Source organism: Hyperolius riggenbachi, chromosome 11 (assembly GCF_040937935.1).
Source record: "Hyperolius riggenbachi isolate aHypRig1 chromosome 11, aHypRig1.pri, whole genome shotgun sequence".
In the NCBI taxonomy this organism is placed as follows: Eukaryota; Metazoa; Chordata; class Amphibia; order Anura; family Hyperoliidae; genus Hyperolius; species Hyperolius riggenbachi.
This window is the reverse complement of record NC_090656.1, coordinates 204,759,598-204,783,218: the sequence shown is the minus strand read 5'-3', so window position 1 is coordinate 204,783,218 and position 23,621 is coordinate 204,759,598. Positions and strand designations below refer to the sequence as shown.

General features: G+C 47.3%; 1 protein-coding gene across 11 annotated transcripts in view; it reads left to right on the top strand.

Moving 5' to 3' along the window:
• SOX6 (SRY-box transcription factor 6) overlaps nucleotides 1–23,621 on the top strand; it is a 605,164-nt gene that overhangs the window by 123,271 nt on the left and 458,272 nt on the right. The window contains exon 1 of one of the 11 annotated variants that reach the window (XM_068260628.1): nucleotides 22,983–23,001. The exons of the other annotated variants lie outside the window; for them this stretch is intronic. The gene's annotated coding sequence lies outside the window, so the exon portion shown is untranslated. Of the gene's footprint in view, nucleotides 1–22,982; nucleotides 23,002–23,621 lie in introns of those variants that run through there. 11 annotated transcript variants of the gene reach the window in all.

Sequence of the window (23,621 nt, the reverse complement as noted above, 5' to 3'; positions counted from 1 at the left end):
TGGTGCTTTGGTGTCTTTCAAGATACAATAGAAAGGAGGCTTCTGCCCAAACCACGTTAAGCACATTGAAAGGATACCAGAGATTGAGAAAGATTAGACTGTATGTAATATAGTGCTGTTTATCTACCAAGGTACAATAGGAGAGTGCACTCTGCCCATACCAGATTACAGTGTAGGAGGATAATAGGAGGACACAGGATGTAACTTGCTAAGCTATATGTAAGATGGTGCTGTGTGTGTACCTGTATACAGTAGGAGAGAAGGCTCTGCCCATACCATATTATAGGTAATGGGTGGACACAAGAGATAAGGGGTTGTCGATAAGCAGCATGTAAGATGGAATTATGTGCTTAGTTTGGAAGGAATGTTGTCTTAGTGACCTGATAAAATGGCCTTGATCAATAAATGTGGGCGGGCACAGATAATATACTGTAGGCTGCCCCTGACTCCTCCAATTAGCGTACGAGATGAATCGGCGCCGGGAGAGTTGGGTGCAGGGCACAGCCGGTATATGGCTGATCCTGCTGCTGCACAAGTCCAGGCCGTGTTACTTACTATTCCCCCTGGAACCCGAATTACAGTGTTTTAAATGTGTAACTTCTGCTCCGTCTTCTGGCGGCGGCGAAGTTACTCCCTGTGCGCTGCTATAGCCGTAATTCCTATTGCGGCCTATGGTGGCACCGGCTGCGCCCAAATCTACCTGCGCTGGATTCTAAGGCCCCATTCACACTTACAATAAATGCAAAACGCCGGCAAATTGCAGGAGTGATTTTTCCGCGATTTCACACGGAAAAATCACTGAACACTGCGGTAATTTTGGCGCAATCGCGTTTAGCTTTTCTATAGCACTGAAACACGATCGCCTGGAAATCGCCTAAAAATAGTGCAGGCGACGCGTTTGCGTTTCGCGTCTTTGCCCGTTTTTGGGCGATTTTCAGCGACTAGCGCAAATCGCCCAAGTAAGAACGGGCCCATAGGGTTTCATTACGCTAGCGCTTTTAAAACGTGCTAGCGTATGAGCGTTTTGTCGAAATCGCGGCAAATCGCTCTAGTGTGAATGGGGCCTTAGTGCTCGTTCCATTAAGGGGGGTTGTTACAGACACAGAATAAATCTTGGTATCAGTCTAGGAAACCTAACCTAAAGCTGCACCAATCAGATTTATTTCTGGATGTAACGGACACAGCTTTAGAAGTCAGATGATTTTTATGTAAGAAACAGCACTTCCCAGGGGAAAATGATCCAGTCCAGAGGTGATGGTGAATCTATTCTCGACGGCGTTACTTGTCATCATATAACGATGGCGAGTGTGGTGTGAGGAATTTTCTGACATGGAGAGATTTGGGCTACAATCGCAGCGGGGCATTACGGTGTAACAGCGGCATTGTAACGCAGAATGTCGCAATGCAATGTTCACAGTGCGGCCGTTTAACCTCCTTGGCGGTTATTACAAATCAGGATCGGGGTGGAAAAAACAAGCCTGGAGCGGTTATCCTGATCCTGACTCGTGGGAGCCATCGGGAGGTTAATGCAGAGCATACCGCGCATTGGGTGTTTTAACTCACCTCCCCTGAGATCCAGACGCCAGCAGAAATTCTCCTTCCTGTCCTTGGAGGCTCTGTATCCCTCGTTTGAGATCACCGTTTGTCGTCATGGTGACAGACTGCAATCTCACTACAGGGTTACACCACCTGGAGGACAGAGGGAGAACTGCAGCGCTGGATCCCAGAGAAGTGAGTAAAGCGCAGGGGCTGCTGCAAACATTACTTTTTTCCTTGTTTTACGGTTTAAAAGCCTGCAAAACAATTGCACCGCTTTTAGACCCTAAAATATGGAAATAATCATCCCTCCAGGGGGGTTAATGGAGTACAGTATCCAACTGCATGCAGTGCATTACTGCAATACGTGTGCATTTAGCGCATACTTTTCATTTACTGTATGCTGCACCGTATGCGACACAGCAGTCGGATAACACACGCTGCGACTTTTACACTCCATTGGGTTCCTGCTTTACAGAGAACGCAGCTTCCCGCTGTGAACCTAGCCTTAATATTCGGTGGATTCACCTCCTCACTACACCGTAAATAGATGCATTACTCACGAGACGGGGTGACATGCGGCCAAACATCAAGCGATTCTCTCAATTCCGTCGCTATAAATATACCCCGTGTATAGTGTATATAAATATCTGCCCGACATTGATGACTCCTTCCCCTCCCTGTCTCATCATCAGCCAAATTAGCAAGAAAATAAGAAATTAATGCGGTTCCTCTGCAGCTGTGCAGCGCAAGCAGAACTAAGTCTTGTTAAATTAATTAATCATTTCAATTATCTCTCATTCTCCGAAATAGTCTGATTCCTATTGGGGCGGAGAATGCGGTGACCCCGCCAAAGGCAATCACAAGTACCGGCAATTCATTCTCAAACTCTTGCAAAGTTTTCGCTCCCCTGAGAGTTTCAGAACCGAGGGGTGTTCCGGGATATTAGATTTATAATTGTGTATGTGCTCAGCGCAGGATTAGGCCATGCCCCTTTACGGTATCTTTTTTTATGATTACAGGTCTGGCCCAACACCCATTTTCCATCATTCTAAGGGTGCATACACACATTCAGTTTCAATTGGCCAATCACTGACCACTTTTTCCACCTCCATGTAGTATGAGGCCCCTTTTACACTAGGCCGATTTTGTTGCGTTGCGCTGCACGCAGGGTAACACAACAGCAATGAAAGTCTATGAGGTGTAACACTTACCCCATCGCACTGGGCCGGAAGATCCCGAACGGCCGTCAACAGCGGGTTACTGTCGGACTTTCGTGGCAGTGCAGTGGTGGCGGAATGCATGGAAGTCAATGGGCGACACAGAAATGTTATATTTGTTGAGGGCAGCGGTGTGCGGAACGACGAAAATACTACGGGGAACTCGGGAATCCTAGTGACGTACTTCTTGTCCAGCACAGCAGACATCAATGGGGGAAGGGGTGGGGGAGGGCATGCAGGGGTGGGCGGGGGGTGAAGCACTATGCAAATGACCCTGTTGGCGCACTCTGCCACAGGATCATATGAACGTTGTTTTTGGCGATGCGGTGGAGTGGCGCATTGCACCTCAATGCTATGGCCAGGTGTAGAACCGGCATGAAGGTCATCAGATTTTGAATACTATGAACAGCCTCTATAGGTAAGATCTCATATTACATGGAAGAGTTAAAAAATAGATGTATGTACCAGCTGAAGGTTGCCACACACGATGCAATAAAATTATCCAATTTTACAGCAATTTGATAAAAACGATCGGATTTCCAGAAAAAAATCGAAAACTTTTTTTTTTGTATTTGAGCTAAACATCAGATCAGATTTCCTGTTTTTATTTGATAAAAGTCAATTGGGAATGGTGCATTTTTCTGATCAATTTTTATGAAAATTGAATGGTGTGTGGTAGATTGTCAATTTAGTAATATATACACCAAGCAATTTTCTTAAATTGAACACGTGTGGGGTAAATTGGTCAGATTTTTGAAATGGTACAATCAGTCAGAAAAATTGGTTGCAATTCTTGAATTGGAAAGATATATTGAAAAAATTGTATGGCGTGTGGCCAACTTTAGGCCTCTTGCACACTACATGCGATTCTGAATTGCAATTTTTAATCGATTTTCACATGCGATACCAATTTGTAATCGGTACTGCATGCTGCGTTTTTTCTGGCTGTGGGGTAAAATTGAAAGGTTGTTTTTAACTTCATTGAGTCACATAATAGCTCAGCAATAGCCATTATCCATTCTAGCATTGTTCTGACAGAAGTGGAGTTCTCGTTTCATAGAAATGCAGACAACTCCTCTCATCTCCAGCGATCCCGCGCTGTACCCATCACCCTGTATCTTGTTACTCTGATGGACACGGTGGATGTGTCCCTGACTGATGAGACCAATGACATGACCTCCGTCATTCCCACCCAGGCCACGATTCCAGTGAGAGGTCCACTAGATGATCTTGTCTGAGATAGATGATCGGTGATCACAGGGCACAGCCCAGGAGATGGAAACTGGCTGGTAAAGGCCCCGTTACTGTCTTCATCCGCCCACCATGTTTTCTCCAGCGCTGATGTCAGAGAAGTAACTGTCGAGGACTTACCAAGATTAGCTCCCCGGGGCCCATGAGGTAGACTGTTCCGATGGCTGTGCAACCCTCCCTGCCGCCCTCACAGCACTGTACGCGGGCCAGACTGGTGTAATGAGTGGGCTAATCACAGCATTTTATTAGAGAATGATGGTCACCTTGACAGGTCGCTCTGAGCCTGCCTGACAGCAGACCGAGGTGAGGCCCCCCACCCGGAGACTTGACAGGTCCTCCTGGCTCTATACAGCAGGGATACAGATATTTCAAAGGCTTTTCAGTGACACTTCGTTCATCCTTTATGGGATATCCTCAGCGCTATTACACAGTCTGTATAGAAAGACCAGGAATAGGCATAATATGACCACCACTGAGGTGTTATAGCCCGAGAGACACTGAGTCGTGAAGAAGCACACTCAGCTCAGCTTTATTCTGCTAATATGGGCCACACACCCACGGCAGTTTGTACTGTGCTACCACTGTGCAAGTGTCCAGTAGACAGTGTTAGGGGAAATGGGCCATTGGTCAAGTATGAACATGGACCCCCAACTTGTATACAGTGGTATTTGGTGGCTTTTATCCCCCCACCTCTGGACTCCCAGTAGTGATACCATGGGCTCTTGGGCCCTGGGCAGTTGCCCTGTTTTCACCTAGTAAAGCACCTCCCCTGCAAGTGTCAGCTCATTGGGAACAGAATCCCATCCAGGGATTGCTTTTGAGGAAGCCACTGAGTCATAATTGAACAGCAACACCATTTGGCTGTGATGTGTTTGGTAGGTGAGTTTGGGGACAGTAAGTCCTTTTCTTCACGTGTTTCTGGGATTCTTTTCCTCTGTTCTGTGAACACTATATAGCCATCAGCCAGCCATGTGCGAGTGGTGCCTCTACCTGTCTGTAACTGAACACCAGTATTGGGCAGATTCTGGTACTTGAAGCTCAACACAGAACACCCCATGGTCCATTATGTCACTGAGTGCCACTGTACTCTACTCTACTGTACTCTACTCTTCTTCCTCTGTGTCCCCAGTAATATCCTGCTGTAGCTGCTCGGAGAGACATTTTCAAGATCTGACTAGTGAGAAAAAGAGCTGAGAGATAATAAAATCTGCCAAATTCCATAAATTCCTTCGTAAAGAAGCCCTTAACCCTGCGTTGGCTGCAAAACACCACATCTAGCTGGATGGGGTCTCTCTCTATTATCTCCATGTTAGAAGGCTTCTTGCAGCGTGAACAGTGAAGTAATTTCTTCACACAGATTCTGGAGCACATGATGTGCATATAAAGTAGTACTCCAGCAAACATGAACAACATGAACTTTCTACATTTATATATACGCTATGTCTATACACTGATCAGCCAAAGCAATAAAGCCACCTGCCTCATTGATTAGACATCTCCAGATATGGACTCCACAAGACCTTCTAAGGTGTCCTGTAGCATCTGGCACCAGGACGTAAGTGGTGGATCCTTTAAATCTTTGAAGTTGGGCGGTGGAACCTCCATGAACTTGTTTTTCCAACACATCCCTGTGATGATCAATCAGACTGAGGTCTGGGGAGTTTGAAAGCCCAAGAAAAACATGACTCATCAGACCAGGTCACTTTCTTCCATGACTGCACAGTCCACTGGCCATTGTACGTTCAGCAGTGGATGAAGGTCAGTGTGGACACTTTGACTGGTCTACAGCTACACGGCTCCATAAATGGCAAGCTGCGATTTACTGTATGTATGACACCTCTCTTCATGGACGTAACTTAACTTAAGTAGGGCACTGCAACTCTGCCGGATGGGCCCCCCCGTGCAGACCACCCCTGCAGAAGGTAATGTACGACGCTCTGCACTGCACTTGTCACAGACAGGCCCATCCATCCTCCCTGTGACATTGAGTGCCAGCAGGGCCTCTCTTTTATAGCCAGCATAAGTGTTTCAGCAATTTGTACTATATTCGTTCTTCTGTGGGATTGTTCCACAAGGGCTGGCTTTCAACCCCCACTTGTATCAGTGAAGCTTTCATGGTCCTGTCCGTTTTCTTGGACCACTCTCATCTCCCACAAGATCACTTTGGAGATGCTCCGACCCAGTCGTTTAACCATGATACATGGGTGTGAGAACGCGGAAAAGCCGCCGCGTGTTCTCAGAACAAGGCGGCTGATTCCGCATCCAACGCGGCGGTTTGCACACGTAGGCCTACATCTGCCAGTATGGCTAAACGCGGAGAAACCGCTGCATGCCCTGATAGCGGTGCGGCTGGTTCCACGTCCAGCGCGGCGAGTGGTACACAACACATGTCTGGTGTGGCTGGGACTGATAGTCCACACAGGTTCAGAAGGACGCGCGCGCGCACTGAGAGGCAGAACTTTTATGACAGCCAGAAGGGAGTCAGCTGACCAAGCCGGTCAGCTGACGATTCAACCAGTTCCCATTGGTCCAGCACTTAGGGGAGGCGCTGGAAAGCGCTGTGCTATTTATACCGGGTGCTGGTCATTCACTGGTTCTCTGCCGTTGCGATCACTACGTGGAAGCACTCAGACCTTATTGTCAGAATCTGTGTTACCATTCTGTTATACTTCAGACTAGTTCCAGGGTGTTGATGATCACGGACCTCACACCCAAGATTAGGGACTTGTGTTATCATTCTGTTGTACTTCAGACTAGTTCCATGGTGTTGATGATCACGGACCTCACACCCAAGACTAGGGACTTGTGTTATCATTCTGTTATATGTCAGACTAGTTCCAGGGTGTTGATGATCACGGAGCTCACACCCAAGACTAGGCATTGTTTATTATTTGTTATGACTTACTGCTTTCCTGACCACTCTTCTGTTCACTGATTTGGTACTTCGCTATATCTGATACTCTGTTGCCAAACCCTGCGTGCCTTAGGATTACCGAATCAGCCTCCTGTCTTTATACCTTGTATGTCCGTGTGTTGCCGACCTGGCTTGCCCGACCTTGAGAACTATCTCCTCAGTTAAGAGATAGTTCACAGATCAGTCAGTGACATCCTCCTATTGGTGTCACTCACGCTCTGGTCCTTTCCTCTCCCAGTCTGACTCCTCCCTGCGGGAGATTCTCAGGCTGCTGAAAGGTACTCATTCTCTAGTGCAGTATTTCTTACTGCCTTTGTACCTGTCTTCCAGATATTGTTCTCAAAGTATTACTGTTGCACCAAACACTCATATCACTCAGGTGTCCAGAGGTTAGTAATATATCTGATTATCGGTGATACTGCAGATCATCAATAATCAGGTATATATCTGTATTTTTGGTGATACTGCAGATCACCAATAATCAGACCCTCTCTGTGTTACACCGATCGTTACAATGGGTATATCATATATATATTTTTTTTTTTAGAGAAAAAAACATCACTATATATTCCCTTTCAGTGTTCTCCTGAGAAAATGTTACCAGCCGGGTGGCATGAAAAAGTAGCCTGGTGGGGCGAGATGAGGAAATGCAGGGCCGGCGCTTCTTTGCACAACTCTGCTTACAGCAGTGAAGGATGTGAGCTGATGACAGCCGGGTGCTCACCAAAACTAGCTGGGTGGAGCACCCGGCTAAAAGAGCCTGGGGAGAACACTGCCTTTATCCAGACGCATGTGATGCAGTTAGCTTGCGGAGCATATCTGTTTCCCTCATTAGCATTTGTGTGCCCTTTTGTCTGCCCGCATCCTCACCTGATTGGTTGACTGTGGAAATGCAGAATGCATGCTCTCCAAGTTTGGCCCCGCCTCCACACTGAGAGCTCCCCTAAGCCCCACCCAGCACAGCTCAGAATCATGTGACAGTTCTGTTCAGTGGCACTGTGACTAGCCTGCTGGATCTGTAGCCTAGTGGAAGAAGGAACTCACATTCTGCATTTAATAGGAGAGGATTTTCTGACTCATCAGATTTGCATGGCTTGTCAGACAGCGCTGGGCAGTTCCCTGATATCTCACCAGCAGAGTCCCCTAGAGAGACTGTTAGGTAGTTAAACTCTCCATCAGCAAAACACTGACATAATAGTCCCAGCTGGAGTGGTTAAAGGAGAACCTCTATCGTTATTTAGCTAACTAGAGAAACGCACTGACAAACAGATCGAAAGATAACAGACTGAAAAATAATTGACTGGCTAGGTACTAACTGAAAGAAGTCGATTATTTTTTATCTGCACAGCAGGAGGAGTAGAAACGCCTTCTGGAAGCTCATATAAACTCAAACCAAGATACGCATGCTGAGAGGAGAGCAGTTGGAAATTATATTTCAGAATAGGCTATAAGCAAGAAGAAAAGACGAAAATATGAATGTAATTTTTCCTTCTTAAAACAGAAGGTAGTTGCAGTGATACAGCTGTTAGTGAACAACTGTGGTTTCCCACAATACATCAACCTGAATATACAAATCACCACTTTATACCCTTGAAAGCCAGGCACACACCCAGAACCACTGGTGTATAGTGAGCCTGTAGCTAATACATTGTACAGAGCCACATCAATCCTGCATGCATACATAGAACTTGGTTTGGACTTGTCTTTCCCACTCATTGCAGGGATGATCAATCACAAACTAAGCTCTTTATACCTCCCAAGTGGTTATGGGTCACCAGTAGCTATCTGGGTATTCCTTAGTATTGGCTCAAGCCCTATCCCATAGAGCCATATCCAGGGCCGGTTCTATACTTTTTGCTGCCTGAGGCAAACTTGTGAGGATGCCCCGGAACCCCCCCCCCCCTCCCCTGAATTGGAATGATCGCACAGCACCCAACAATGTTAATGATATAACACGTTATACACTGCAGTGAGCCCCCCAAAAAAGCACCCTCAGTATAGGTAGGTAGCCAGATATAGGTGCCCCCAGTATAGGTTAGCCAGGTACAGTTTTCCCCAGTATAGGTTGGCCAGGTACAGTTGCCCCCAGTATAGGTTAACCAGGTACAGTTGCCCCCAGTATAGGTTAGCCAGGTACAGTTGCCCCCAGTATAGGTTGGCCAGGCACTCTCTTCACTTCCTGGTGCTGCCCCAAGACTTCTGCCGCCTGAGGACGTCCTCACTTGGCATCATGGGCGGACCGGGCCTGGCCATATCAACCCATACCGTGCACTGATGAGGACCAGAAAGTCCTTTTTAATAGAAGGCATTTTGGTCTCAAAGCCCCTTATGCCTTCCAGATGGTTCTGGGTCTCAATGAGCTGGCTGGGTATTCCTTAATGCAATTTGGGGTATTTTTTTTTTTTTTGCCGTATCATGGAATTCTTCTATCAGCAGGACAAATAAGCCATTGAGGGTTTGTTGCAACTTATCCCAAGACAGTTAAAATCTCAAAGGACTGCTGTGGCAAAAAAATGGCAAATGTTAAATACATTTAAATACATGTAAATGCATGATTAAAATGCACTACAAATTATGTTTTTACTATGTAGCTGTTATTGACAGTAGGCAGTGAAAATGTGACTGGAGTCCATCTCCTCATAGAGGATTTTTGAAGGTTTTTAAAAAGTTTGGAAAGAACTTACAGAACAGCATTTGCTGAGTCCAACTGCCAAAATAGCATGCAATCGAGTAGTGAGCCTGGCCAGAGTTTTCATAAGTTCCTTTTCAGGCATTGCTTTTGTAACGGTAAGGGCCTATTTCCACTACATGCAGATTGGATGCAGAATGGATGCAGACTCCAATGAATGCCTATGATAAAATCTGCATCAGAAAAATTGTGTTTAGTGGAAACAGGCCCACTGGCATTCATTGGGCATCTAATCTGCATGTAGTGGAAACAGGCCCTAAAGGAATTCCTGAAAATCTCCCATGAGGAGATGGACTTGGCCAAAACCTGTCATATCTGTCATATGTTTACTACCTACATGCACACAATTGATGGAACTTGACCAAGGTGGTTGATAACGATCACCTCTGATGAAAATCTAGAGTGAATACAATGGCCAGCGATCAGCCCAGCAGATAAATTCAACCTATTGCTAGCTTAGAACATTCTGCACCCCACTCAATCTGGCTGCCTCGTGACATAATTTGCGCTTGCTCCCTCAGCCCTAAGCTCCTCCCCCGCATAGCTGCAGAACTTTAGGCTAGTGATGTGTCAATGTTGCCACATCTCTGCAGTGTGGCCTGTGGAATCCGTTCCTGATCCCCGCTGGGTGACAGGCTTCATACATGTGTACAAGCTTTAGTGACAGTGACACAGGAAAAAAGTCTTCAATAGTGCATTTTACCCTGGGAGAAAGGCACCTACTTATATCTAAGTGTATGCATGTATTTTAAAAATTTTTTCGGATAGTGATCCTTTAAGCCCCTTTTACACTTGCATTGCCCTGTTTTACCGCAGGGTAACGCAATGGCAATACAAGGCAATGGGGCCTAGCACACTTACTGCGTTGTGTTACGCCGGAAGTGCCCGAGCTGCCGCAAAGTCAACAGCGCATTACCACTGGACATCCGTGGAAATCAGTGAGTGATGCATACCTTTTTTAAAAGGTTGTCGGCAGCGTTACAGCCCGCATGTGCTGAATATTGGGGATCCCCAGGAATCCCAACGCTGTACTTTGTGTCCAGTAGGGAGTATGTCACTGGGCAAGGGGCATGCCAGGGGTGGGGGCTTCTATGCATATGACTCTGTCGGGCACTCTGGCGCAGGGTACTATGTTTGTGATTCTGGGCGGGGCATCACACCACAAATGCACATCTCAAGTGTCAAACCCGCCTCATGGTGAAATTAGAGCACAAGACAGTGGCCAGGAGACTGGAATACATACATGCATCTTGTACTGGCTAATCTCTCCTGAATAGCCACCCCCCCAGTGCCCATACCCACTGCAGAACTGCAGTAACCATGCACAGAGTCCCAGCCCAGCCAGGTGCTCCTTCCCTAAAGATTCTAAGAAGGGGCTGCACACAACTGACATCACCACGTAGGCATTGCCTGGTCCAGCGGAAGCTGATAAGTCACGCAGAGATGCTTGTTATGTTCACCTCAGGACAGGTCCTCTTCAGGATGTCAACCCCATTAGCCGGGCCTGTCACTCAGATCGGCAGTTGTGTCTCGCTGATTTAAATGAAATGAAATGAAGATGGTTGCTGGAGGTCCCTGGGCTTCCCTGCTCGCTCTAAACATATGCTCGGCATCCTGCGCCTTCCATCTTATTTATGACTGTAATTTGTTGTGTGGGCTGTGTTGGAAATTAAATTTAATACAATCCTCTCAGGGACCCTGTCATATAATAACATGGTAATTTCTGTGTATCCTTTTGAAAAATGAGAAAATTAATTCTTACTGACAACTCCTAATTATTCAGGAGTGATCGGCAATTGCCTCATTTTTTTCTCCTCTGGCCCCTGAAGTGACGCGTCAGATGGCTGGCGGTTCAGAGCCGACCGCGCACACGCCTGGCGCCTGCGTGATGCCGGAGAGGAACGGGCAGCATTTTCCTGCCACCCTGGGCTGTTGAGAAGAGAATCAGCGTTTTATGTGACAGAGAAAGGGGCGATAGACTCAGATATATATGATGGTGTTTAGCTGCTGTGATTCTCTGTAAGAAATGCGCAGCAGAACACAGAGAGCGGACACCACTGGACACAACCTCCTCAAGGATCAGCATTAGTGGTACTGACATTTACCACAGGACTTTGCAGACTCCATTGAACAATTCATGTCACCAGCCAGCCCTCAGAGGAGCTCACAATGTAACGCCTGTCGTAGTCAGAGGCCAATTTTATAGGTGTATTTTGAAGGGATAGTCGCTTAATTGGCCGGTATGTTTTTGGTATGTGGGAAGGAGCTGGAATGCTCAGAGGAAACCTCTGCACACACACACAGGGCGAGGACATCATTGTCCAGCACTACAGGCAGAGATTTCAATGTGCGCACCCCCCGACCCACTATAGGTAGCCAGATATGTCCCCATTATCAAGTAACCACCCCCAGTACCCCCCCCCCCTGTATAGGTACCCAGATATGTCTTGAGTATTAATTATCCCCCCAGTAAAGGTAGCCAGATGTGCGCCCAGTATTAAGTAGATCCTTCCCCCCAGTATAGGTAGTCAGAAGTGCCCCCGGTATTAGGCAGTCCTCTTTTCCAGTATAGATAGCCAAATATCCCCCAATATTAGGTAGTCCCCCTCTCCAGTATAGATAGTCAGATACGCCCCAGCATTAGGCAGTCCCCATTTCCAGTATAGAAAGCCATACGTGCCCCCAGGATTAGGTAGCCCCCCTCTCCAGTATAGATAGCCAGATATGCTCCCAGTATTAGGCAGCTCCCCTCTCCAGTACAGATAGCCAGATGTGCCCCCAGTATTAGGTAGTCTTGTTCCCCGGTATAGATAGCCAGATGTGCCCCCAGTATTATGTAGCCTCCCCCCATATGCAGAGTCGTAAGAGCAGAGCATGCTTGTAGCACTTACCGTACTCACCTGCTGACACCGCTGGGATCCCTTTTCAGCCTGTAGCAGCTTCTCCTCTCTATGACTCCCTCGAGTGACATCCCGTGATGAGAGATATCACTAGAGAAAGCCATAGAGATTAGACGCTCCAACATCGCTGAAGAGGGATTCCAGCGCCTCTGACAGTTGAGTAACCACTACAAGCAGACATAGACCACTAATATGGGATTATGCAGTCATACACAACTGATCTGTGACTCAGCAGGTATATACCTCTGATATGTGGCTCTGCTGGCATAGACCACTGATATGGGACTCTGCTGGCATAGACCACTGATATGTGACTCTGCAGACATAGACCACTGATATGTGACTCTGCTGGCTTAGACCATGGATATGTGACTCTGCTGGCTTAGACCACTGATATGTGACTCTGCTGACACAGACCACTGATATGTGACTCTGCTGGCATAGACCACTGATATGTGACTCTGCAGACATAGACCACTGATATGTGACTCTGCTGGCACAGACCACTGATATGTGACTCTGCTGGCTTAGACCACTGATATGTGACTCTGCTGGCATAGACCTCTGATATGTGACTCTGCTGGCATAGACCTCTGATATGTGACTCTGCTGGAACAGACCACTGATATGTGACTCTGCTGGCATAGACCTCTGATATGTGACACTGCAGACATAGACCACTGATATGTGACTCTGCTGGCTTAGACCACTGATATGTGACTCTGCTGGCTTAGACCACTGATATGTGACTCTGCTGGCATAGACCACTGATATGTGACTCTGCTGGCATAGACCACTGATATGTGACTCTGCAGGCATAGATCACTGATATGTGACTCTGCTGGCATAGATCACTGATATGTGACTCTGCTGGCATAGACCACTTGATATGTGACTGCTGGCTCAGACCACTGATATGTGACTCTGCTGGCATAGACCACTGATATGTGACTCTGCATGCATAGACCACTGATATGTGACTCTGCTGGCATAGACCACTGATATGTGTCCCTGCAGCCATAGACCTCTGATGTGCGCCTCTGCTGGCATAGATCACTGATGTGCGACTCTGCAGGCATAGGTCACTGATGTGTGACTCTGCAGGCATACCTCTGATATGTGTCCCTGCAGCCATAGACCTCTGAGGTGCGCCTCTGCTGGCATAGACCACTGATATGTGACTGCAGGCATACCTCTGACATGTATCCCTGCAGCCATAGACCTCTGAGGGGCGCCTCTGCTTGCATAGATCACTGATGTGTAACTCTTGTGTGCCCCATGTCACTTGTCAGATATCTGCGCGGGAGCCAGAGGCCCAAATCTCCCGGTCGTACAGCTGCGTTGGAGGAACGTCTCACTAAACTGGTTATCTTGTCTCCAGAGTCGGAGACGTAGGTTGTCTCGTTGTCTTCGGGCTGCCACCTCCCCGGCGCATTGTGCCTCTCTATAGAATGATTTCCATACAGATGTTTATGTAAAGTGATATAATTTTACTGGAAAGAAATCAGGTGGATAAGTGATGGCGTCTCACACACACATATTTGACGGAAACCTCTTCCATATTCATGTGTGTTTAATGCAGAAACCTCTCAGAATTACAGGCTGGAAATAAGAGACTCTATTGATCTCGCCCTGTATACATATTTAAATGGGATGGTTGCTAAATTCAGTTGAGATGAAGGCGGAATCGGTATGTCGGCACAAGACCCGTTTAATCACCGGCATTTTTTTCCCCTCGCTGCGCCAATTGGCCATTGTGCCGACTCTTTGTCGCCATTCTTTGGACTTATTTGCTTGTTTCTTAGAACTGCAAATTTCATGGCATCGGGAGCAGAGAAGTGAGGACTGACGACCAGTGACGCCCATGAGCAGGTTCCACGCTGGAGAGGTTTGTACCTCTCTGGGGTCTCAGGGATAGATGGCCACTATATGTTCAGGTCACCATGGTGGCATTGGGTATGGCTTTCTTGTCTCGCAGTGCTAGGGACCTTGGTTCATATCTCTGCTAGGATGTGATCTACATGGAGTTTGTATGTTCTTCCTGGGTTTTCTTGGGTTTCCTCTGGGTGCTCCGGCAAAATTATCCCCTCTTTGAATTGTCATACCGACCCCTCTATGCAGTTGCATAGCCGCTCTGCACTTGAGCAGTTTTGTCCCCAGCATATCACTTTATATCCCTCCGCAACTTGTCCTTCTGTGCATCTTGGAGCTTTGTGCATTGTATTGCAGCCAGAGAAGCTTCATAAGGAAATAAAATAGCCACTATTTCTGCACCACAAGTCCCAGCCATTCCTCCTATAGCTCTTTTGGTGAAAAAACATGATCACATTAGCCTCCATTACTGCACTACAAGTCCCAGTCCGACCTGATAAAAGTAGAATATTTTGACATGCTATCCTATCGATTGACCCTACCAGTTTAGACCTGGAAGTGTAATTCAACTAAGCACAACTACACATATCACCGGTTTTCTCTAACATACCAAAACCATACTGCTAAGTTAATTTGCGCCCCCCCCCCCCCCAAAAAAAAAACAACCAACAACAACAAACACGGAATGGCCTTAGACTTTGTTAGGGACACTAAGCTAAGACTATGGCAGGGATAAGGAAGATCAGATCTTTTGGGAGGTTTTAGGTTCCCATTATTTCAGCCTACCATGGAAGCAACTTGCTCCTTACAGGTTCGCTTACCTCCGTGTCTCTGTGAAAAATGCCAAAAAACGCCGAAAGCTGCCTGAAGATGTGAAAATTTTTTCTGCACGCTTGCAAAAAAACATTTGACTGACACGCTGGCAAAAGCCCATGTGTACTGGTCCTTAGAAAGCAGACCAACAGCTCTTCTATGCAACTATTTGATTAGATCACTGGCAGTGCAGACTGGTAGATCTTCAGTGTTACAGGAAGACTAGGTGTCTAGCAGTGCAGACTGGCAGCTCTTCTATGTTACAGGAGGTGTCTAGCGGTGCAGACTGGCAGCTCTTCTATGTTACAGGAGGTGTCTAGCGGTGCAGACTGGCAGCTCTTCTATGTTACAGGAGGTGTCTAGCGGTGCAGACTGGCAGCTCTTCTATGTTATAGGAGGTGTCTAGCGGTGCAGACTGGCAGCTCTTCTATGTTACAGGAGGTGTCTAGCAGTGCAGACTGGCAACTCTTCTGTGTTATAGGAGGTGTCTAGCGGTGCAGGCTGGCAGCTCTTCTATGTTACAGGAGGTGTCTAGCGGTGCAGACTGGCAGCTCTTCTATGTTACAGGCGGTGTCTAGTAGTGCAGACTGGCAGATCTTCTATCATATCTCCCCAACCCTGTGGCCCACCAACAGTACAAGTTTAGCAGGAAACTACAAACATGCACAGTTGGTGGGATAATTAGTGTCTCAGTAGAGCTGATTAACTACCCCTGTGGATTTCCACCAAACATGCACTGTTGGTGGGCCTTGAGGACAGGGATGGGGAACTTTGTTCCACGTTACAAGAAGATTAGGTGTCTAGCAGTGCAGGCTGGCAGCTCTTCTCTATTCCAGGAGGTGTCTAGCAGTGCAGACTGGCAGCTCTTCTGTGTTACAGGAGATGTATAGCAGTGCAGACTGGCAGCTCTTCTATGTTACAGGAGGTGTCTAGCTGTAGAGACTGGCAGCTCTTCTATGTTACAGGAGGTGTCTAGCAGTGCAGACTGGCAGCTCTTCTGTGTTACATGAGGTGTATAGCAGTGCAGACTGGCAGCTCTGCTATGTTACAGGAGGTGTCTAGCAGTGCAGACTGGCAGCTCTTCCATGTTACAGGAGGTGTCTAGCAGTGCAGACTGGCAGCTCTTCCATGTTACAGGAGGTGTCTAGCAGTGCAGACTGTCAGCTCTTCTGTGTTACAGAAGGTGTCTAGCAGTGCCGACTGTCAGCTCTTCTATGTTACAGGAGGTGTCTAGCAGTGCAGACTGGCAGCTCTTCCATGTTACAGGAGGTGTCTAGCAGTGCAGCCTGGCAGCTCTTCTATGTTACAGGAGGTGTCTAGCAGTGCAGACTGGCAGCTCTTCTGTGTTACAGGAGGTGTCTAGCAGTGCAGACTGGCAGCTCTTCTATGTTACAGGAGGGGTCTAGCAGTGCAGACTGGCAGCTCTTCTGTGTTACAGGAGGTGTCTAGCAGTGCCCACTGTCAGCTCTTCTATGTTACAGGAGGGGTCTAGCAGTGCCGACTTTCAGCTCTTCCATGTTACAGGAGGTGTCTAGCAGTGCAGACTGGCAGCTCTTCCATGTTACAGGAGGCGTCTAGCAGTGCCGACTGTCAGCTCTTCTGTGTTACAGGAGGTGTCTAGCAGTGCAGACTGGCAGCTCTTCTGTGTTACAGGAGGTGTGTAGCAGTGCAGACTGGCAGCTCTTCTGTGTTACAGGAGGTGTCTAGCAGTGCAGACTGTCAGCTCTTCTATGTTACAGGAGGTGTCTAGCAGTGCAGACTGGCAGCTCTTCTATGTTACAGGAGGTGTCTAGCAGTGCAGACTGGCAGCTCTTCTGTGTTACAGGAGGTGTCTAGCAGTGCAGCCTGGCAGCTCTTCTATGTTACAGGAGGTGTCTAGCAGTGCAGACTGGCAGCTCTTCTGTGTTACAGGAGGTGTCTAGCAGTGCAGACTGGCAGCTCTTCTATGTTACAGGAGGGGTCTAGCAGTGCAGACTGGCAGCTCTTCTGTGTTACAGGAGGTGTCTAGCAGTGCCCACTGTCAGCTCTTCTATGTTACAGGAGGGGTCTAGCAGTGCCGACTTTCAGCTCTTCCATGTTACAGGAGGTGTCTAGCAGTGCAGACTGGCAGCTCTTCCATGTTACAGGAGGCGTCTAGCAGTGCCGACTGTTAGCTCTTCTGTGTTACAGGAGGTGTCTAGCAGTGCAGACTGGCAGCTCTTCTGTGTTACAGGAGGTGTGTAGCAGTGCAGACTGGCAGCTCTTCTGTGTTACAGGAGGTGTCTAGCAGTGCAGACTGTCAGCTCTTCTATGTTACAGGAGGTGTCTAGCAGTGCAGACTGGCAGCTCTTCTATGTTACAGGAGGTGTCTAGCAGTGCAGACTGGCAGCTCTTCTGTGTTACAGGAGGTGTCTAGCAGTGCAGACTGGCAGCTCTTTTATGTTACAGGAGGTGTCTAGCAGTGCAGACTGGCAGCTCTTCTATGTTACAGGAGGTGTCTAGCAGTGCAGACTGGCAGCTCTTCTGTGTTACAAGTGTCTAGCAGTGCAGACTGGCAGAAGATGATGGGATCTCCGGCAGAGCAGACCCGTAGCTCTCCTGTGTTACAGGAAGATGCAGACTGGCAGCTCTTCTGTGTTACAGGAAGATTCAGACTGGCAGCTCCTCTATGTTACAGGAAGTGTGTAGCAGTGCAGACTGGCAGCTCTTCTATGTTACAGGAGGTGTCTAGCAGTGCCGACTGTCAGCTCTTCTATGTTACAGGAGGTGTCTAGCAGTGCCGACTGTCAGCTCTTCTGTGTTACAGGAGGTGTCTAGCAGTGCAGACTGGCAGCTCTTCTATGTTACAGGAGGTGTCTAGCAGTGCAGACTGGCAGCTCTTCTGTGTTACAGGAGGTGTCTAGCAGTGCAGACTGGCAGCTCTTCTATGTTACAGGAGGTGTCTAGCAGTGCAGACTGGCAGCTCTTCCATGTTACAGGAGGTGTCTAGCAGTGCAGACTGTCAGCTCTTCTATGTTACAGGAGGTGTCTAGCAGTGCAGACTGGCAGCTCTTCTATGTTACAGGAGGTGTCTAGCAGTGCAGACTGGCAGCTCTTGCATGTTACAGGAAGTGTGTAGCAGTGCAGATTGGCAGCTCTTCCATGTTACAGGAGGTGTCTAGCAGTGCAGACTGTCAGCTCTTCTATGTTACAGGAGGTGTCTAGCAGTGCAGACTGGCAGCTCTTCTATGTTACAGGAGGTGTCTAGCAGTGCAGACTGGCAGCTCTTCTGTGTTACAGGAGGTGTCTAGCAGTGCAGACTGGCAGCTCTTCTATGTTACAGGAGGGGTCTAGCAGTGCAGACTGGCAGCTCTTCTGTGTTACAGGAGGTGTCTAGCAGTGCCCACTGTCAGCTCTTCTATGTTACAGGAGGTGTCTAGCAGTGCAGACTGGCAGCTCTTCTGTGTTACAGGAGGTGTCTAGCAGTGCAGACTGGCAGCTCTTCTGTGTTACAGGAGGTGTCTAGCAGTGCAGACTGGCAGCTCTTCTATGTTACAGGAGGTGTCTAGCAGTGCAGACTGGCAGCTCTTCTATGTTACAGGAGGTGTCTAGCAGTGCAGACTGGCAGCTCTTCTGTGTTACAGGAGGTGTCTAGCAGTGCAGACTGGCAGCTCTTCTGTGTTACAGGTGGTGTCTAGCAGTGCAGACTGGCAGCTCTTCTGTGTTACAGGAGGTGTCTAGCAGTGCAGACTGGCAGCTCTTCTATGTTACAGGAGGTGTCTAGCAGTGCAGACTGGCAGCTCTTCTATGTTACAGGAGGTGTCTAGCAGTGCAGACTGGCAGCTCTTCTATGTTACAGGAGGTGTCTAGCAGTGCAGACTGGCAGCTCTTCTGTGTTACAGGAGGTGTCTAGCAGTGCAGACTGGCAGAAGATGATGGGATCTCCGGCAGAGCAGACCAGCAGCTCTCCTGCGTTACAATTTCTTTCACAGTTCTGGGAAGAGAGGTACTTTTCTGCCATCTATTTATGTTACCTATCACAGCCCAGCAAGGTGATGTAAGTTTTGCATCAACAGTGATAATTAGCTCTGATAAACTTATTACAATTAATGATAATATTGTATAAATTCATGCTGCCGCTGACACCTCCATCTCCCCCGAGATCAACATTTGCCTTTTAATTGAATGCGGATTGCTGCCAAATATCAGAGTTAATGCAGCATTTATTTTGTGCTCATGCAGGGTATCTGCGGGAAGGGAAGGATATTGGGGGGACCTATAGCCCCAGCCAGCAGAGGCACAGCCAGGGGGAGCGGTGCTCTATAAGTATATAAGCCGCAGCGCAGACAGACACACAGCCAAACCCCCCTCACAGGGGTAGTAGCATAAATTACACTCTAATTACATCTTGGAGGAATTTTTAGCGCAACCCGCCTTTGTTTTGTCATCTCCGTGCATTTTATTAATATTAATTTATAAGTGTTCTCGTGTTGTGGGTCTTCCTCTAATGTGGGAAGATAGCTGGAATAATTCCCTGGGTTTTCTGCGACTGCTATTATCACATCACCGTAAAGAAGAGTCCTGGCTTTGTCATGAAAGAAGATAATGAAGATCCCAATTATTATATTTGTTACGTTCCTATGAATAATTTGTTTTTACTTGTAGTGATGTCGCCCGTCACTCTTAAAGATGTTCTTCTGGGAAAAGGAATTGTTACAGCCATTAATATTGTGGTCACATACTTCATAACACAGGCGCAATAACTGCTGTATTACCTGTGTCCTGTTAACCAGTGCTATGCATTATGGGAAATGATGATGCAGTCCTCTTGGTGTTACTAAACAATCTAGACTGAGTTAAACATCCCCTGCAGCTTTTCCCCCATCACACTTATTCCCTCCTTCTCTGACAGATTATCTGAGCACACAAAAAAGTTGTTGCAGAGAGAGAGCGTTTTATTTTGTCTTCTTTCGAAAATTAACTAAGTTGTGTATTTGGAGGTTATGGGAAGGATGAGCATCGATAGTAACCCTACCTTGAATGACTTCGTTTTCCTCCCAGTGGCTCCGTATGTTTCTTAAAGTGGACCTGAACTCTTGCACAGGACAGAAGGAAAACATAGAGAAATGCACCCTGTATGTATTTAGAGAGTTTAGCCTGTCTATTTCCCCCCTCATCTGTGTCTAATCACAAGTTGTAATTTGACCTCTCCCCCGTGTCAGTCTGACTGTCACGGCAGATAAACTCATTTGACTGCACAGGATGTTACCAATATGTCTGCTTCCATAAAAGCAGGAACAAGAAACACTGGAGATTTATTTTAGGATTTGTATCAGCTGTAAGAAGAAAAAAGTTTTTTTCTTTAAAGGTTATTATGCTGTTGCTTATCTTTAAAGAGCAGAGATGAAGTTCTGAGTTCAGGTCTGTTTCAGCCTCCCTGGCATTAAGTTTCTGCTGGATTTCTGTGCAAAACGTGATCCAATTACGTTTCCTGTAACTTACCAAAATGTTTCAAGCAATGGTGTAATGTACATTTTAAGTTTAATAAAAGCTTGAAGCACAAAATCTAAACTAAATTTAAAAATGACTCCCCCAAATCTTTGATTATTTATACTTCTAAGCTGCAGCTGCTCAATCTGCACAGATACAAATGTAAAGGTAGCCATACATCTAGGGACGATGGGCAGATTCGACCAAGAGACAAATCTCTCTCCATCAAATAGAGAGTGGTTGGCTGCCCATACTCCGCAGGCCGACTCCTGATCGATTTCAACATAAAATCACTTGGGAATCGCCCGCGTCCGTTGCCTCACCGATACCCCCCAGTGTATAAATGTACTCCTATGTGTGCATTTATACATTACCTGTCCTGTGTCGCCCACCACACGGTGCCCATGTGTCTTTGGAATCCCCTGCAGATTATTGTAGGTAGGTAGCCAGGTCTAGGTGCCCCCAGTATAAGTTAGCTCAGTACAGTGTCCCCCAGTATAGGCTAGCAAAGTACAAGTGTCCCCCAGTATAGGCTAACTAGGTGCAGATGTCCCCCAGTATAGGCTAGCTAGGTACAGATGTCCCCCCAGTATAGGCTAGCTAGGTCAAGGTGTCCCCCAGTATAGGCAAGCAAGGCACAGGTGTTCCCCAGTATAGGCTAGCTAGGTACAGGTGTCCATCAGCATAGGTTAGCAAGGTACAGGTGTCACCAGTATAGGATAGCAAGGTACAGGTGTCCCCCAGTATAGGCTAGCTAGGTACAGGTGTCCATCAGCATAGGTTAGCAAGGTACAGGTGTCACCAGTATAGGATAACAAGGTACAGGTGTCCCCCAGTATAGGCTAGCTAGGTACAGATGTCCCCCAATATAGGCTAGCTAGGTACAGGTGTCCCCAGTATAGGCAAGCAAGGTACAGGTGTCCTCCAGTATAGGCTAGCTAGGTACAGGTGTCCATCAGCATAGGTTAGCAAGGTACAGGTGTCCCCAGTATAGGCAAGCAAGGTACAGGTGTCCATCAGTATAGGCTAGCAAGGTACAGGTGTCCTCCAGTATAGGCTAGCTAGGTACAGGTGTCCATCAGCATAGGTTAGCAAGGTACAGGTGTCCCCAGTATAGGCAAGCAAGGTACAGGTGTCCATCAGTATAGGCTAGCAAGGTACAGGTGTCGCCAGTATAGGCTAGCAAGGTACATGGGTCGCCAGTATAGGCTAGCTAGGTACAGGTGTCCCCCAGTATAGGCAAGCAAGGTAGCACACTTTAGTGAAACAAGCCCCTAGTCTGATGCTGCTTCCATTTCTTTACCCTCTATATGCCTGGAGGGGATGGGATGATGATGCCATTATTATTTTTTTTTTCATTTTTATGTTGAGCCTTAAGCTCAACACATACCATACAATCTTGGTTGTACAGATTTACCAAATCTATGTAGTATAAGGGCCAACAGATTGAAAATACCTTGAATGATTGATTGGATAAGCTCTTATACTACATGAAAGTGGTAAGATTGAACAACCAAGATTGTATGGTGTGTATTGAGCCTTATGCTGGGCATACACGGCACGACGCAGGCTTATCAATCGAGCCTCACGCGGACGAGCGGGGACGTGGCGGGTGTCGATCCAGCGGCTAATCGGCCACCGTATCGACCCGTGTATACCCAGCATTTGGCTAATGCTGGGTATACACGGTACGTTTTCCTCCTGATGGCTTGATTGATAATTTCCGACAGGAAAATTATGACCCCGCTCGATCCCCAGGAATCGATCCGGACGGCAGCGGGGACCCGGCGGGAGTCGATCCGGCGGCTAATCGAGCCGCCGGGTCGTACCGTGTATCCCCAGCATAACTTTTGCATTCTCCTCTTTCACCTGTCTTTAGTAGGGATGTAATAGATTGGGGCATTGCTTTTGACAGTTATGCAGTTTCCCTGTTATTACAGCTGATAATTAGTGCCAAGAATCCACAAAGACCTCATTCAGGTGCACCTTGCAGTCGCAGCTATTTCACTACCTCTTTACTGCTTGTTAACGGCAGTTATATCATTCGTACAACATTAATACAACACTCATCAAGTGTTGACAATTTATTGCAGCGCCTAAGCCAACCCATCGCACCGAGACGCTGCACTCCACAATTTATACCTGCAGGTTAAAGGTTTGTCTTTTGTATGCTGTCATAAGGCTTTGCATGCTGAGCGTCAGGTAACAGAGGTGCTTGGCTTTTTACAGAACTCGTTTCAATTACTCCTTGATTTTGCCTGATGAAGCGGGTTATACCTGCGAAACGCGTCGCACATTGTAGTATATAATAAAGTGATTTTTATTTGAAATCAACAGAATGGAGGCATTTATGAAGAGGTAAGTCTACCACAACCTCCCTTTTTAAACTGCTTTTAGTTTATATTAGTCTTCTTGGTGCCTCTGTTGTTCTACTATTTCATACTGTGTCCACTCTTGGTGGAAGGGTGTTGCTTCTTTCTTTGGATCTACAGAGAGCGACTTCTGAACCTGAGTGAGGTCAGGTTCATGTTTCCTACCTGCCTGTACAGTGGTTACCTGTATGGTAACCCTACCTTTGTCAGTATTATTTAACACATAGAACTTATATACCCACATTACTTTGACATACTATACTATTGTGGGCTCTCTTCTTTGTCTTTCTGTAAGTCTGGTAATAGTTGTTTGGTGAAAGGACCACCACTGTCCATGTAAAATTTTTGCTCTTAAATTGTACCAGAGTCAAACCTTGGATCAAAAGTCAAATACTTACCTAAGGAGAAAGAAGCCTCTGGATCCAGTAGAGGCTTCCCACGCCTTTAGGTCCACTGTTGCCGAGCTCAGACCCCCCAAAGGAATCCCACAAGCTCTTATTGGATTCCAAGCTAGCAGCCACGCTCCTCTTCAAGCACGGGTGCAAGCCATACTGCGCCTGCGTGAGCAGGACTGCACCTGCATAGTATGCTGGGGCCACTTGTACG